Here is a 15,080-nt window from a genome sequence, read left to right as displayed (position 1 = left end):
CAGTCATGTGCAAGTATCAGCCTCGTGCAGTAAGCAAGTGACCTGGGTTGAAGAAGCAAAATGAAAAGGTTAAAGCTGCAGTAACAGAGCACCGTAGACCTTCTGCTTTAACCTGCTGGTGTGCCTGTCATCACACATGCTCACATCAACACAACAGTCAGTTGTGGAGTGAAGAGAGAGAGAAGGTGGAGCATTAAAAGAGAGGAGTCCTCATAATACCATGCTTGCTGGGCCACCCTCGGTACCTCAATACACCACAACAATCAAACTAGAGCTGTATACTCTTTTCTGGTAAAAGTAGCTCCAGTTACTCAGAGCTATAACTTCATGATGATCAACACAAGTCCAGTCAGAGCTCTGAGGAAATGCCAGATGCAAAACCAACACTGCAAAAGTGCACAACATACGATGAATATATTTATTCCTGGAGCCTAAAATATAGAAGTGCAACTGACTTAACTCTGGAAACACACAAGAGAATAATGAAGACAGTCTGCTAGGCAGATTGTTATGTACCTGTAATCTGGTCTTAAAATGAGTATCATTATCCTCTGCCTTAAATTTAAAGTCACTATGTGACTGCTTAAAAGAAAGGATTGTCTCTGTGATTGTGAGATGACGAATAGCCTGAAAGCAACGCGACCGCTGCACCAATTTTCAATAAGATTGCCTAATTTTTCTACACTTTGGCCCTGCTCCACTCTGAGTAATGCTGTAATCGTATGAAACTCCTGCAGTACACATCCACAATATGAACTCACGGCCAATCAGGAAGCGTATGACCTCCTCGAGGCTGCGCCGCCATGAAGAACAAATGAGTCTCCTCCCTCGGAAGCTCAGGCCTAAAACGGAGGCGAGTTGCTGTTTGTAGCCATCGCAGCATTCAGGATGTGAGAAAGTGGAGTGATTCATATTGCAAACAGGAGTGTGATGGCGGACAGGGCAGTGAGAGGGGGGTGAACGTGTGGTTTGCCACCAGGTCTGCTCCTGTAGAGGAGGACATCTGCCACTCGCTTCTTGCTGCCCCAGCCAAGGTCAGATTGTGACTGTGGCGACGCAGAGAGAGACATGGATGAAAACAGAAAGAGAGACAGCGGAGAAGAGAAATGCTGTGCTTTGGTAGTGGTTAATTGAAGGATGTTAATGTGATAGTCACTAAGGCAGCTCGTAGAGAAGTGTGAATCGATATGGGGGAAGATCAAGAAGGGTTTTCAAATCCCAGAACAGCTAACATGTAACTCTGAAGGAGAAAGTGAGATAGGATAATTCTAGGTAGGTTGCATTTTTTAAGTGTTTCTAAAAGTAACATTGTTCTCATGAAAGTAATTGTTGAGATCTGGAAATGCAGTGTCATCATTAAAAGTCAGACGGAAAGAAGAATGAGCAGCCAGATGATCAGATCGGTTGTAAACAGAGCGGTTGGGGTCATTGCCATTGGATGATTTATAGTGGCGGTGAATGTCGGATCATCAGTTTTGAAAGTTACAGAAATGGTCGTACAGACACCCTTTAACTGGAGAGGTGTAGCGTGCTAATCAATCACCCTGTGAGGATTTATGTCGATCTCTGCTGTGTTTCCCTCAGTAGTGTCCTCCTAAGATTCCCGCCCACTGCCGCGCCTCTCTCCGTAGGCACAGCTGTGCCTCATCTCCGGTGATCGCCTCCAGCTGACATAAATACTCCTGTCACTCTCAACCCAGTTGTCAGTCCGTCCGTTTACCTACCTGGTATTCCGACCCGTGAGTAGTCCATTTGTTACTCTCTGAAGATCTGAAACGAACGTTGCCTCTCGGTTTTTCGACCTGCCTGCCGTACAGTGTCGAGCCTCGGGTTTTCACCTGTACGAGGAAGCCTTCCAGTTCGTTCCTCGGAGATCAACTGTGTAGTCTTGGCGTTCCTGTGTCGAGCCTCGGGTGTCACACAGACGATCCAGCCTGTCTGCCAGCCGCGGACGCGGACCGGCCACTTCCCGGCTAAGATCCGAGCGGAGCGCGAGGACGCGCCTCCGTATTGACGTTGACAGTTTTCCTGTCGGCTTCGTCTGCCGCTCCGCAGGATTAGCCACTTTCCGGCTTGGAACCGGCCGGAGGCGTGAAGACTCCTCCTATTGACTTTGTCCATTTCCTGTTTTTTCCCTTGACTGAGAGAAATAAACGAACCTTGGTTTTGAAATAGAACTTTGCTGTCTGAGTCTGCATTTGGGTCCGTGAAACACCCCACATCATAACAGAACGGACTGACCCAGCGCTAGACACAATTGTTCCACCCGCCTGTGTCCTAGGGGTCCTCACCTGGGCGATAGAGTCTGCAGTACGGGAGGCTCAGCAGACCCAGCCAGACCCAGGAGGTGGTCCTCCAGGGCGCCTGTTCGTTCCCCTTTCCGTCCGTTCCCGGGTCCTACAATGGGCTCATGACTCCCGTCTCTCCGGCCACCCTGGGATAAGACGTACGATCAACTGGCTCCGGTGCTCCTTCTGGTGGCCATCTTTGGACAATGACACCCGAGCTTACGTCTTAGCCTGTACCACCTGTGCGCGCAACAAGGCCTCGCACAGACCCCCTGTCGGACTATTACGACCTCTGCCGGTTCCCCACAGGCCTTGGACTTTGTCACCGGATTTCCCCCCTCCGAGAGCAACACGGTCATCCTGACCATCGTGGACCGGTTTTCCAAGGCGCCTCACTTTATTCCCCTTCCCAAGCTCCCGTCGGTCCGCGAGACCGCAGACTTGTTGGTTCAACATGTCTTTAGACTCCACGGCATCCCTATGGATATTGTTTCTGATCGGGGTCCTCAGTTCTCCTCCCAAGTTTGGAAGGCGTTCTGCCGCAGCCTCGGTGCCACTGCTAGCCTCTCCTCCGGCTTTCACCCCCAGACCAATGGGCAGACCGAGAGGCTGAACCAGGAGCTAGAAGCCATGCTCCGATGTGTAGCGGCGGCAAATCCATCTTCCTGGAGTTGTCACTTGGCCTGGATAGAGTACGCACACAACAGCCATACCTCCACGGCATCAGGTCTCTCCCCCTTCGAGGCCTCCATTGGCTACCAACCTCCCCTTCTACCCAGCCAAGAGGTCGAGATTTCCGTCCCGTCTGTCCAAATCAACCAGCGCCGATGCAGAAGAGTCTGGAGAGAGACTCGTGCTGCCCTACTCCGTTCTTCCGAACAAAACAAGCGTCTGGCTGATCGCTGCCGCACACCCGCCCCCACCTATCTTCTCGGCCAACAGGTCTGGCTTTCCACCAAGGACATACCCCTACGCACTGAATCAAAGAAGCTCTCTCCCAGATTCATTGGCCCGTTCCCTATTGTCTCCGTTATCAACCCGGTCACGGTCAAGCTCAAGCTCCCGCAATCCATGAGGATCCACCCTGTTTTCCATGTCTCTCTACTCAAGCCCATTCACTCCAGTCCTCTGAACCCTCCGGCCGAACCCCCTCCACCCCCCCGACTCATCGAAGGCGGTCCGGTTTACACGGTCAACCGTCTCCTGGATGTCCGTCGACGAGGTAGGGGTTACCAATACCTCGTGGATTGGGAGGGGTATGGTATGGAGGAACGATGCTGGGTTCCTCGCTCCCGGATTATGGATCCAGAGCTACTCCGCACATACCATCGCCTGCACCCCGATAAGCCTGGCGGTTCGCCGGGAGGCTCCCGTTGAGGGGGGGGGGGGGTACTGTGAGGATTTATGTCGATCTCTGCTGTGTTTCCCTCAGTAGTATCCTCCTAAGAGTCCCGCCCACTGCCGCGCCTCTCTCCGTAGGCACAGCTGTGCCTCATCTCCGGTGATCGCCTCCAGCTGACATAAATACTACTGTCACTCTCAACCCAGTTGTCAGTCCGTCCGTTTACCTACCTGGTATTCCGACCCGTGAGTAGTCCATTTGTTACTCTCTGAAGATCTGAAACGAACGTTGCCTCTCGGTTTTTCGACCTGCCTGCCGTACAGTGTCGAGCCTCGGGTTTTCACCTGTACGAGGAAGCCTTCCAGTTCGTTCCTCGGAGATCAACTGTTTAGTCTTGGCGTTCCTGTGTCGAGCCTCTGGTGTCACACAGACGATCCAGCCTGTCTGCCAGCCGCGGATGCGGACTGGCCACTTCCCGGCTAAGATCCGAGCGGAGCGCGAGGACGCGTCTCCGTATTGACGTTGACAGTTTTCCTGTCGGCTTCGTCTGCCGCTCCGCAGGATTAGCCACTTTCCGGCTTGGAACCGGCCGGAGGCGTGAAGACGCCTCCTATTGACTTTGTCCATTTCCTGTTTTTTCCCTTGACTGAGAGAAATAAACGAACCTTGGTTTTGAAATAGAACTTTGCTGTCTGAGTCTGCATTTGGGTCCGTGAAACACCCCACATCATAACACACCCAACAAGCACTTCTGATGGAGTAGTCCGGCTGCTTTAGCACAGGTTAGCCAATTGATTATAATGATTATAAAATGTCAGAAGTTTCAAGGTTCAAGTTTTTGCAAACATGCAATTTAGTTTTCAGTCCATAGACTGTATAAGAAGTGGACATAGTCACCACAACGTCACCCACTGGTTTGTGGACTATGATTTTGAAGCCTTGAGTTCTGCATCTTGGAAGTCGCCATCTTGTTTTTTTGCAACCAGAAGTGAGGGTGGAGCCAAGTACAACGGAATGCTGAATAAGACATTTTTAGGCGACCATCATTATTCTGCTCTTGCTTTGTGCAGGAAAGCTTAACAGATAGCTAACAGTAAATCCTTTCAATAAAGACCCAGGCATCCGTTGAAGAGTTTCAGGGCTTTAGTTAGAAGTTCTTAATTTTGTAAAACTGTGGAAACACAATATGAAATATGGCCTTACAAACTGTCCATATACACATACATGAATACATCAAAACAATCCAGCATATAGCCAATATGAAAGAATGTTCGACTAGCTAGCTTATAAGCTAATATTAACATTGCCGTCAATGGAGAAATGCTAATCGCGATTAGCATTTAATACAACGCAAATACTATATTAACAGAGCAAATACAATAGAATATAATATATCTTCTCATGCTTCATGACGAAATACTCACAGACTAAGGTCTCTCAAGGTTACCAAACAGAAGAGGTGAAACATTAGTGCAGCATGTCCTTTCATTAGAATACAACAACGAGGTACTAACTACAGCAAGAGAGGAAGGACAAATGCGAGCATGAAAAGGCAATGACATTCTACAACACAGAAATGTGGGGGCAGAACAATCATGTTAGAGTTAACTTACATGAACTAGTTAAAAGTTACAATTTTATTTGGAAGACAAAAACACAGACGACTCCCAGACTGTGGTAGAGACAAAGTAGCCCCGCCCGAAAGCATCCCCTGCTCTATGGTCTGTTTGACTCTAAATGGACCATCATTTAGTCAATGAACATCATGCTGTATTGAAGAATGGAAAAATCCCACTGACTTTTTGTTAAGGGAACATGTGTGCCGGGGTTGGCCTCTAAAAATATGTCATCCCTGCATAACTCAATACAATCAGACTTCTTTTTGCAACCAGAGGAGTCGCCCCCTGATGGCCAGTAGAAAGAACGTAAGTTTAACGCACCTCCCCATTGGCTTCACTTTTCACTTTTCTGGTTAAAGTTTGGCCGATCGTTCATGCCGTGGAGTTTTCCTGTGAAGGATCAGCTCAAACGTTTCAGGCGTGCTCACTTTCAGTTTTGCCTCCAGATGAATGGGTGCAGCAGTAGTTCAGTCCCTGGAGACTTGGCTTGGGTACCAGTGGGTCCCACTCACGGACCAAGTACGAAGTTTGGACTGGTAGCTGGAGAGGAGCCAGTTTGCCCATGTTTGCACAAGTTTTGCCCTTGTGCTCTGCACCGAACCCCCAAACTGCTCACCAGCGCTGTATACAGCTACCTACTGCTCCTAATACTAGGATGGGATAAATGCAGAGGCTACATTTCATTCTGTCCTGTGAACAATTGTGTGGCAAAAACATTTGCATTTACATGTTAGATAATCCTGGCCACAGTGCGACAGAGATTTTTAGCTACATTTCCTCTGCACTTCCCATAATTATCTTACAAAGTGTGTGTACATTTCTTAACCTAAAGAAAGTGTTTTGAAAGAACACAGCACCTATATCTCCTGAATGGGAATTCTTCTCACTTTTGGGTAAGGAGATATTAGCTATGATTATAATACAGCAATTGTGTATATGTGTCCTTTATTCAAAAGAGGATAAACGTTTACAAATCTCAGCACAATATTCGATGATTTGAATCATGAAGCTATGATTGAGTGGTGAGGTCACAGATGAGTCTAAGCAGCAGCTAGTTTATTCAATTTTCAATTCAAATTTATTTGTATAGCCCAATCTCACAATCAAAAATTTGCCTCAGAGGGCTTCACAATCTGTACATCATACATCCAATATATCAATACGACCAACATAATGTAATTACAATATCTACACTATATTGTGGTTGAGTGGACAGCAGGGTTGTTCTTCAATCAAAGGATTGACGATGTGTCCTTGGGCAAGACACTTAACCCCAAAATTGCTCCCGTAGTTGTGCCTATGGTGTGTGAATGTTAGTTAGTCCTGGTGGTGGGCATGGTAGCCCCTGCCATCAGTGTATGAATGGGTGAATGATGACATGCAGTGTTAAAGTGATTTGAGTGGTCGGAAAGGCTAGAAAAGTACAGTCCATTTACAATATACAGTATGTTCAAAGCTGCCTGTAAAGCTAAATGTTTAGTGCTGAAATAACCAGTAACAGATATCCATGCACTGCTTTAAATTTGGTGATTCGGTGAGACAGAGGAAAAGAAAAGAAAGAAGTAACAGGACTAGAATGGCAGATGAGAGTGATTGGTACCAGGTAGGGAGGTAATAGGCTGTGTGTGTGCTCCCTAGTGTGTCAGACCCTCATTCATCACATGATGTGATGTCCCTGAGATCTCACTCTGCTGCAGTGAAACAGAGACTACATTTGCCATCACACGTCTTGTCTCCATTGAATCAAATATCATGTGTGTTTTTGAACAGCTTCATATAAACTTGAGGTGGCCTGAGAGGGTTGAGGTCAGGAGCAGTAGCCGGGTCACAGCTGTGTTGAAGTGCTGATGGGTACCTTTCCTCCTGCAACCGCCTCAGTCTCTGCCTCCACCTTGCAGGACATGACTAAGCGTTTCCCCAGCCGAGCAGATGCTCATGTGATAGAATATGTGAGGTGCAGTACACATGGGTAACGCCTTACGTATAGAAACATGAAGATTCATCATCTAAGAAATATTTTATCGTATTTTTTTTATTCGTAGTCTTTATATTATTACCAAATTAATGGTGACACCTCTCTCAAGGAAGCTGTTAGATCATTGTGTCTTGAAAGTATTTAGTTGTCAACCTAGATTTCACAATAAAGGCGATAATGCAATGTAATGCCTGTCACGTAGTCATAGTACACTTCAAATATAAAATAAAGGGTCTAATGATTTATGATGTCATTACTTCCCCCCTTCCTTTACATCTTGTGCTTCATATATGTTATGTATTATTTTATATATTATATGGTAAGTGAAGCTTTTACAGGATACCTTATAGAAATAGAAGTCTTCTTCTTGCAAGTGAGGACTAGCCTACTTTTCATATAGTATACACAGTGATGAAGACGATATTTATCCCCTGTAAGGAAGAGCAAAGCACTGATAAGCTGCATCACGTTGTTTTAAGGTGGAGCGAGCAGCATGAGAATTAAGGCGCTGTACAGAGAAACATGCTTTATTTCCACATAACAAATCCATTTCTATCATTAGTTTGTCTCCATGAAGTAATGGAGAAATTACAAAACATCTGTAATCTCATCTGTAATAGTTCATCTGTCAATGAACACAGGCTTATTTCAGCTATGATGTACCAAATGTGAATGAACATCTGTATGATTTCAACACATTGTGCCCGATTCATCATGATATCTTTGGACAGCAGCACATCCAGCTATGACCTCTTGGCTGGCAGAAATCAGTCGATGTCTGTCAAATCTTCCTCCTGCCCACCAGCCCCAACATACTATTGGGGCTATTCTATTCAGCCACTTTCCCTCCACTCGCCTCGGTCAATAACCCACACACGCTGCAACAGAGTCTCAGCTTTCTTCTCTTCAGGGATGGCTGGGCAGATGTTTTCAGGTTTTTATGGAGCCTAAAAGTCAAATAAAATGTCAGCTTTAGCCATTACAATGGGAAACCAAACATCATTTTGATTTAAACGTGACAGGTCTAGTAAGGATTTTGTTCTACAAGCCAATTTGAATGATGTAAATGTTTAATGTTCACATACACATCTGGAGACAAAAACGAGTCACGGCAGCAGGTCAGAGCTGCAGATGTAGACATGCTAATGTACGCCATTCTACAGGCAAGACAAGTGACGAGTTCCACCCACAGACAATTAGAGTACAACTAGCCCAATGATCAAGCACCATTCTGTGGCACTTCATTCATTCGGCCCGACATTGTGTTCATCTCTGTCAGTTTGGGGACTTATTTCGGTTTTCCTCCAAACCAATCAGAAGCGAGTGACATATTTATTATTGTTGGAATGCTGTTAAGCATTCCAACTATTGTTCTTCGAATCTTTATTCAACTTCTTCTATTTCTTCCGTCGCACCGCTTCTCCTCCTTCATTTTTTAAGCTACAGAAACCGTTCAACTATTAAAATGTTCAGCTCTTTCACCAGAGGGGTGCTATGACTTTTCATATTTCTAACCTTTAAACTTTTTGAATTATTAAGCTTTTTACTTTCAATGGGATCTCTATGGAGAATATTTTCAAATGGCTTCAGGCACACAGGTGTTCGCGATTGAGCCAATTAGTGATGTTGATAAACACACAGACTCACAGACACACGCGCACATACACTCCTCTCCCTCTCTCTCTGTGTCTCTCATACAGTCATTGAGGTCTTAGGGATCTTCAGAGGTCTTTCCCCCCTCCTCCAACACACACACACACACACACCATTTTAAAATAAAAGCCGCACACACATGATTTGTTGCAGCTGTTACGTGTTGCATCTCGGCCAATCAGACATGAGTATTCTGATAAGTTTCCTGATTCGAGTGACATTTACACACACCGCGACACAAGAGGGAGAGACGAGGAAAGACATGGCAGAGCAGGACAACAGTCATGTAAGCTGTAAAAGATAAAACATAGTACAATCTCCAAATGAGAAAGTTTGCCAGAGATATCAGAGCCCCTCTCTCTCACTAATTCTTTCTTCTCTCTCTCTTTCTTCTCTCTCTCACAAATTCTTTCTTCTCTCTCTCTCACAAATTCTTTCTTCTCTCTCTCTCTCTCACTAATTCTTCTCTCTCTCTCTCCCTGTCTATGTCTCTCTCTCATACAGTCATTCAGGTCTTAGAGACTTTTAGAGGACCCCCCACACACACACCCCATTTCAAAATAAAAGCCCCAAAGAGTGAATTCTAATTGAAATGCTTGTGATGAAGCCAGTCATTTATTAACCTCTGTTTATGTGTGTCAGACATTATGATTATGTCTCCTTTCCCCCACCCAGCACCACCCTTTCAAAATAAAAGTCCCATGGATTAACTGTATTTTAACAAGCTCAAAATTAGGCTTTTTTGTTAAAAAAATGAATGCTCTTACTAATACTGCGACAACTACTACTGCTGCTGCTAATATAGTATTACTACTTCGACTATAATTTTTGCTGTTGCTACTATTACTGCTACTACTGCTACCATCAATATTATTACTACCACTACTGCTATTACTACCACTACTACTATTACTTATATGACAACTGCTACTACTACTACTGCTATTCATGCTACTAAAAGTAGTAATACTACTACAGCTATTAGTACGACTGCTACTAGTACTACTACTACTGCTACATCTTCTACTGCCATTACTATTACTACTACTACTACTACTGTGATATTAAATACTACGACCAATACTACAGCTGTTACTATGACGATTGATATTACGTCTTCTACTACTTCTTCTAATTACTAATACTTCTACTTCTAATAATACTTCTACTACAACTACAACTTCTACTACGACTACAAATATCACTACTACTAGTACTTATTCAAATGCTACTAATACTTCTACGAATAATACTTATACTAAAACTTATACTACTACAAATATCACGACTGATGAATTTTTTTAAGCCACAGAAACTGTTCAAATATCAAAATGTTCAGCTTTTTCAGGAGAGGTGTGATATGACTTTTCATATTTGTAATCTTTAAACCCTTTGAATTATTAAGGTTTTTGCAATTTGTTTTTGAATTGGATATCTATTTTCAGCAATGTTTTTGCGATTAATTTCAGTTTTCAGCATTCCAACGCATTTTCAGCAGGAAATGCATTTTCTAGTTAGTAATCATTGTCCTATTCTTATTTTTGGTGCTACTACTGGAATTACTACTCTCATTATATTTATCATTTCTGTCATATTGATTGATGTTGTAACTCTATTGTGTTATTCATTCTGAACACCTGACATCTATTGCACCTCTGTCCATCAGTTCTCTCTAAGGTTTCCTACTCCTCCATTAAAGTCTTTCCTGTTCCGATGCGAGGCTCCAAGAACAGAGGATTTGGTATGTTGTACAGACTGTAAAGCCCTCTGAGGCAAATGTATGATTTGTGATATTGACCTAATATTTGAGATATTCCACATCCATTTGCACTATTACTACCATTTGCATTTGCACTAATATCCCAAATCCATTGTCATTGTTAAATGTTTATGCTTAGTTTCTCGGTTCTACTTTCTTGTCTTTAATGTCCTTGTTTTTATATTTTTCTTGTTTATTTGTATAGTCTATGTATGTACGTTGAGAGCAAAATGTAAACCGGAGTCAAATTCCATGTATGCGTACGCATTCATGGCCAATAAAGCTGATTCTGATTCTGATTCTACAAAAGAAAATTGAATTGAATAATTGAATGGGTGTTGATCCCTATTCTTAATCCCGCCTAGAAAAGATCTGACTGGTTGATTGTTTCTCCAGGGGAAGCATCAGTCAATGAGCACATCATCACCAACAACATCACCGTAGTAGTGATGGAAAGTAACAGATTGATGAATGAAGAATAACAGGGGAACGGTCTTGGTCCTGTGCACTTGACATGTCGTATCCACTATCTCAGGGAAGTCATGGCTAAAACGAGCCGTGTGAGCGTCCACGTCCATGACTTTCCCACTGCCGGTGACAAAGTTAGTCGTCAGTCAAAATGACATTTCACAGCTACACCTGCGTGTTGATTGGTTTGTCCACCACTTTGTTCCAAACTGAAATATCTCCACTTCTACACCAGGAGTTGCTTTTGTGTGTTGCCTTGACTTTACACTGTGTGTTTGGTTTCATGGCCTGATCAGCAATTACTTTGCTGTGTATGACTGTGGAGTATGTCGGGGTGCTATCATACCACACAGATGTGCCGCTCAGCTGGCAGTAGACCGGTGTACCAAGCTCAGTTTGCTGTGTCATGCTGGTGTTTAGTAAATCCGAAGCTGTCGATCCGTCAGCACTCAGATCCGACTCATTCTCCTCTAAGTAATTGAACTCTTTAAATTCTTTATGTTTTTGACTTCTATCCTTCTCCCTTCAACACCTCATATATTGACATTCTGTTCCCGCTCTGATCTCACTCTCCGTTATTATAGTTCATGGAGTCCTTTCATTAGCCGTCACTATGTCTCTTTACCCCCACAAATCCCACAACACGCTGGTCCTGCGGACACATCAGCTGATGACAAACCAACCATGAGCTGTGACGGAGGCCTGAGGACAGCTGAATCAAGCAGGGAGGAGCCACCACACACACAAATACAATCTCCATCTTTTATTCAGTTTTTCATGTGTAACACTACTACACTTCTGTGATTCACCAATCTGTACATTCACTGCCTGTAACTTACTATCAAGTAGTAGATGAGAATTTCTATTCTAAGACGCATATGACCTCAGATCCACGTGTAGAGGAAACAAAGATCATTGGATTTCTGGAACATTTCAGTGACTGACCTCCTTAGTGGCAAGACCTAAGGACAATCAGGTGGACTGGTCAGCCTGTCTGTCCAACTGACATACATACATTTTGGTTTGGATGTTCCCCAGAGGACAAACCTTTATTGGTGAGCTCAAGACCAATCTTTTTTTGCCCCCCTGAGGTCATATTGGACTTGACAAATATTTCAAAATACCTTTCTCAAAAACTAAGGGCTGGAAATTAGCTATAGATATTTGTAGTCCCAAGAGGATGAATCCTAATGTGTTCTGTCGACCCTACAGATCTTCTTCCTAGCACCATGAAAGTTTCCATGTGTACACAGGAAATATGAAAATTCTAATTCACTGAGCGTTCATGGTCCCCACTGATTTATTTAAATATTGTCCAATGTTATAGGCAGATTGCATATCTTTAAGTGTTGGCACCTAGTTGTTTTGCTGCTGTTGGTCGGTCGGTTCATACTGAAGTGTCAGATGGTTGGCAAAGTCCAGGTTAGGCAGGATTAGAACATAGGTATTTGGCCATAAACAAAAGGTATTGGGCAAACTGAAATTTCGACCTGATGATGGTGCTGGGCCAATAGTGGTGAGAACTCATCAGTCCTTTTCCTTTGAGGCTCATTCCCTACCTCTTCCACTTCCTCAGACTCACTGACTCACTCTCAGGTCTGAATCTGAAGGTGCTGACAGCATATTTGCACTGGTGTGGGCTGTGGGCATATGTCACATGTATGGCATGCCTTCACTGGGCCTCCTGGGTGAGTACATAAAGTCACCACGTGTGTGTGTGTGTGTGTGTGCATGAGGACAACCAGGACATGTGAAGAGCACAACGGTATGGTGCATTGATAGAATCAAGTGCAAACTGGAGGCTCTACTTGGTTGGTATGGGTGTGTGTGTTTGTGTGTGTGTGTGTGTGTGTGTGTGTGTACGTGTGTGTGTGTGCGTCTGAAAAGCAGTCTGTGTGTCCAGGAACGGTCCACAGCCTCCAGAGGACAAAGCGAGCACTCGTGTTTGTCACAGGAGTTGGATTTTAGAGAAGCTGTTCATCTCCCAAAAAAACCTCAGAACTGGACATTTGATTGAGCAAAATGCTTGTTGAAATAAAACAAATTATACAAATGATTTATTGAACTGAACTGAAGGCACCATGAAAAAAAAAGAAATCTTCACATTTTAAAGTCAAGCTCTCTTTAAATTTCCAGAAAATATCCCTGAGTGGAAGATGGCAGTCTTTTGCAATGTGTTTCACAATGCAAGTTGACAACGCAATGACAATAAAAAAAACAATATATTGTGCAGAAAGTGGTGATATTTGTAAGGCAGTTAGAACGCAGATAAAAAAAGCACGTATTTCCTTCGTGATCCAAACCTGAATGTTTTGTTACATCTCCAATATCTCCAAACGTAATACTTGATGAGTCATGATGTTCTTACATGAGCTTGAAGCTTAATCTGAATGTGAAAGCCTTTCTCAAGTCTTGGGTTTTAAACATCCTTTTATTCAGTCCAGGTTAATGGTTCTGGTTTTGGCATTAGGTATTGAGATGAGTGCATACATCGTCCAACATCTCCAACATGCTCCCTCTTTCCTGATAAACAGGTCTGTTTAAACCAGTATCTAAAGTCTTTCCACCGGTCAGTGGAAGTTGCCATCTATCTCTGCTTCCTCTATCAGACGCTGGAGCTCAGGAAACAGCAGACACAGCAAATCTGATATACGTATGTACAGCAGTAGCTATATTTGAACACACATATTTACTGTTTTACTGTGTTTTGTTTTAACTGGACTAACATTGAAAATTCAAAAAGGAGTTCAAGTCAAAGTAATTGCCGACTGCCATCTTTCAACGGCATCGATCTGTCAGCTAAACAAAACTGTCTTGAGAATTCTGAATGGCAAATATCCTTCATTAAGCTACATCTTTTATGTAGATATCCTCAATAGATCAGTTGTATGGCAGGGAATTACTATCAGACAGAGAGAGAAACACGACTGTAATATATTAAGATATTAATGTTGAGTCACTTCCTGTCTTGCCATTCTCTCCAGTAAACCGGCACAGTTTGTTTTAATGTTGAGAGGAGAGGTTGAAGAACCTCGCTAACTAAAAAAAGAAGAGTTGTTTTATTAGATAAAAGAAAGTTTTGTTGGGAAGGTTGATGGACTCACATTTTTCATTCATTCTCATTGCAAGGTAACATTGTGGACTTTAACTTTACGGTGATAATATGGAGAAATCACGGACTGAACCCTTTACCCGATCAAGACATGGATTGTAGTTCATTCACTGGTGAACATAGATATACCACCCAACCTTCATCGCTTCATATTGTTCTCCTCCCACCTCCGGCTTCATGCATCCCTGCACATATGCGTTACATTTTTTAATGCCTATATAAGAAATACTTGACACAATGTATTGTAAATTAGGTTTGGTTAAGGTTGTCAAATGCAAAACCTTGCTGTGCATTGCACTGTGTATGCAGTTTCTTTGCCTCTGAGTCCTGAATGCCAATGAGCTGCTGCTGGGGAGGCTGGAGTATTGAATTGTCCACAGAGATGCCCTGAAGCTGTTTGTTTAGGTCAGGAAACAGACGAGTGTCCCTACAAACAGCCTGTGTTCTACATGTACAGTGTGAGCTCGTGATTGAGAACAGGGCCTCCTGGTCTGTCCCTGTGAATACAAAGTGAGAATCTCCAGAGCCTTCTCGTGGGCGTCGTTTAAAGGTCACATGGTGTGATCTCACACAGCTTGTTGAGTTCTGGCTGATAGTGGAGCAAATTAGATTCATTAAATACCTTCAAGGAGGTGCAAGCTATTCCACTGTCACCGTGGCATCCAGAGTCCCACAATGCAGTTCATCTAGGAGAGGTTTGTGTCGTGTGCTCAGACAGAAAGAGAAAGGAATGGTTACCCTGTGTCATTTATTTATCTGGCCGTTGGACCTTCCGCAGTCTGTGTAGAACTCCAGCTCTTTCTATTGGTCGCTTGTCTGTGTACGCTTATGAGGCAGATTGATAAAGTCCCGGGATTAGCACAA

The sequence above is a fragment of the Melanostigma gelatinosum genome (assembly GCF_949748355.1).
Source record: "Melanostigma gelatinosum genome assembly, chromosome: 23".
Taxonomy (NCBI): Eukaryota; Metazoa; Chordata; class Actinopteri; order Perciformes; family Zoarcidae; genus Melanostigma; species Melanostigma gelatinosum.
The sequence above is the reverse complement of the archived record's forward strand: the minus strand, read 5'-3'. Positions refer to the sequence as shown.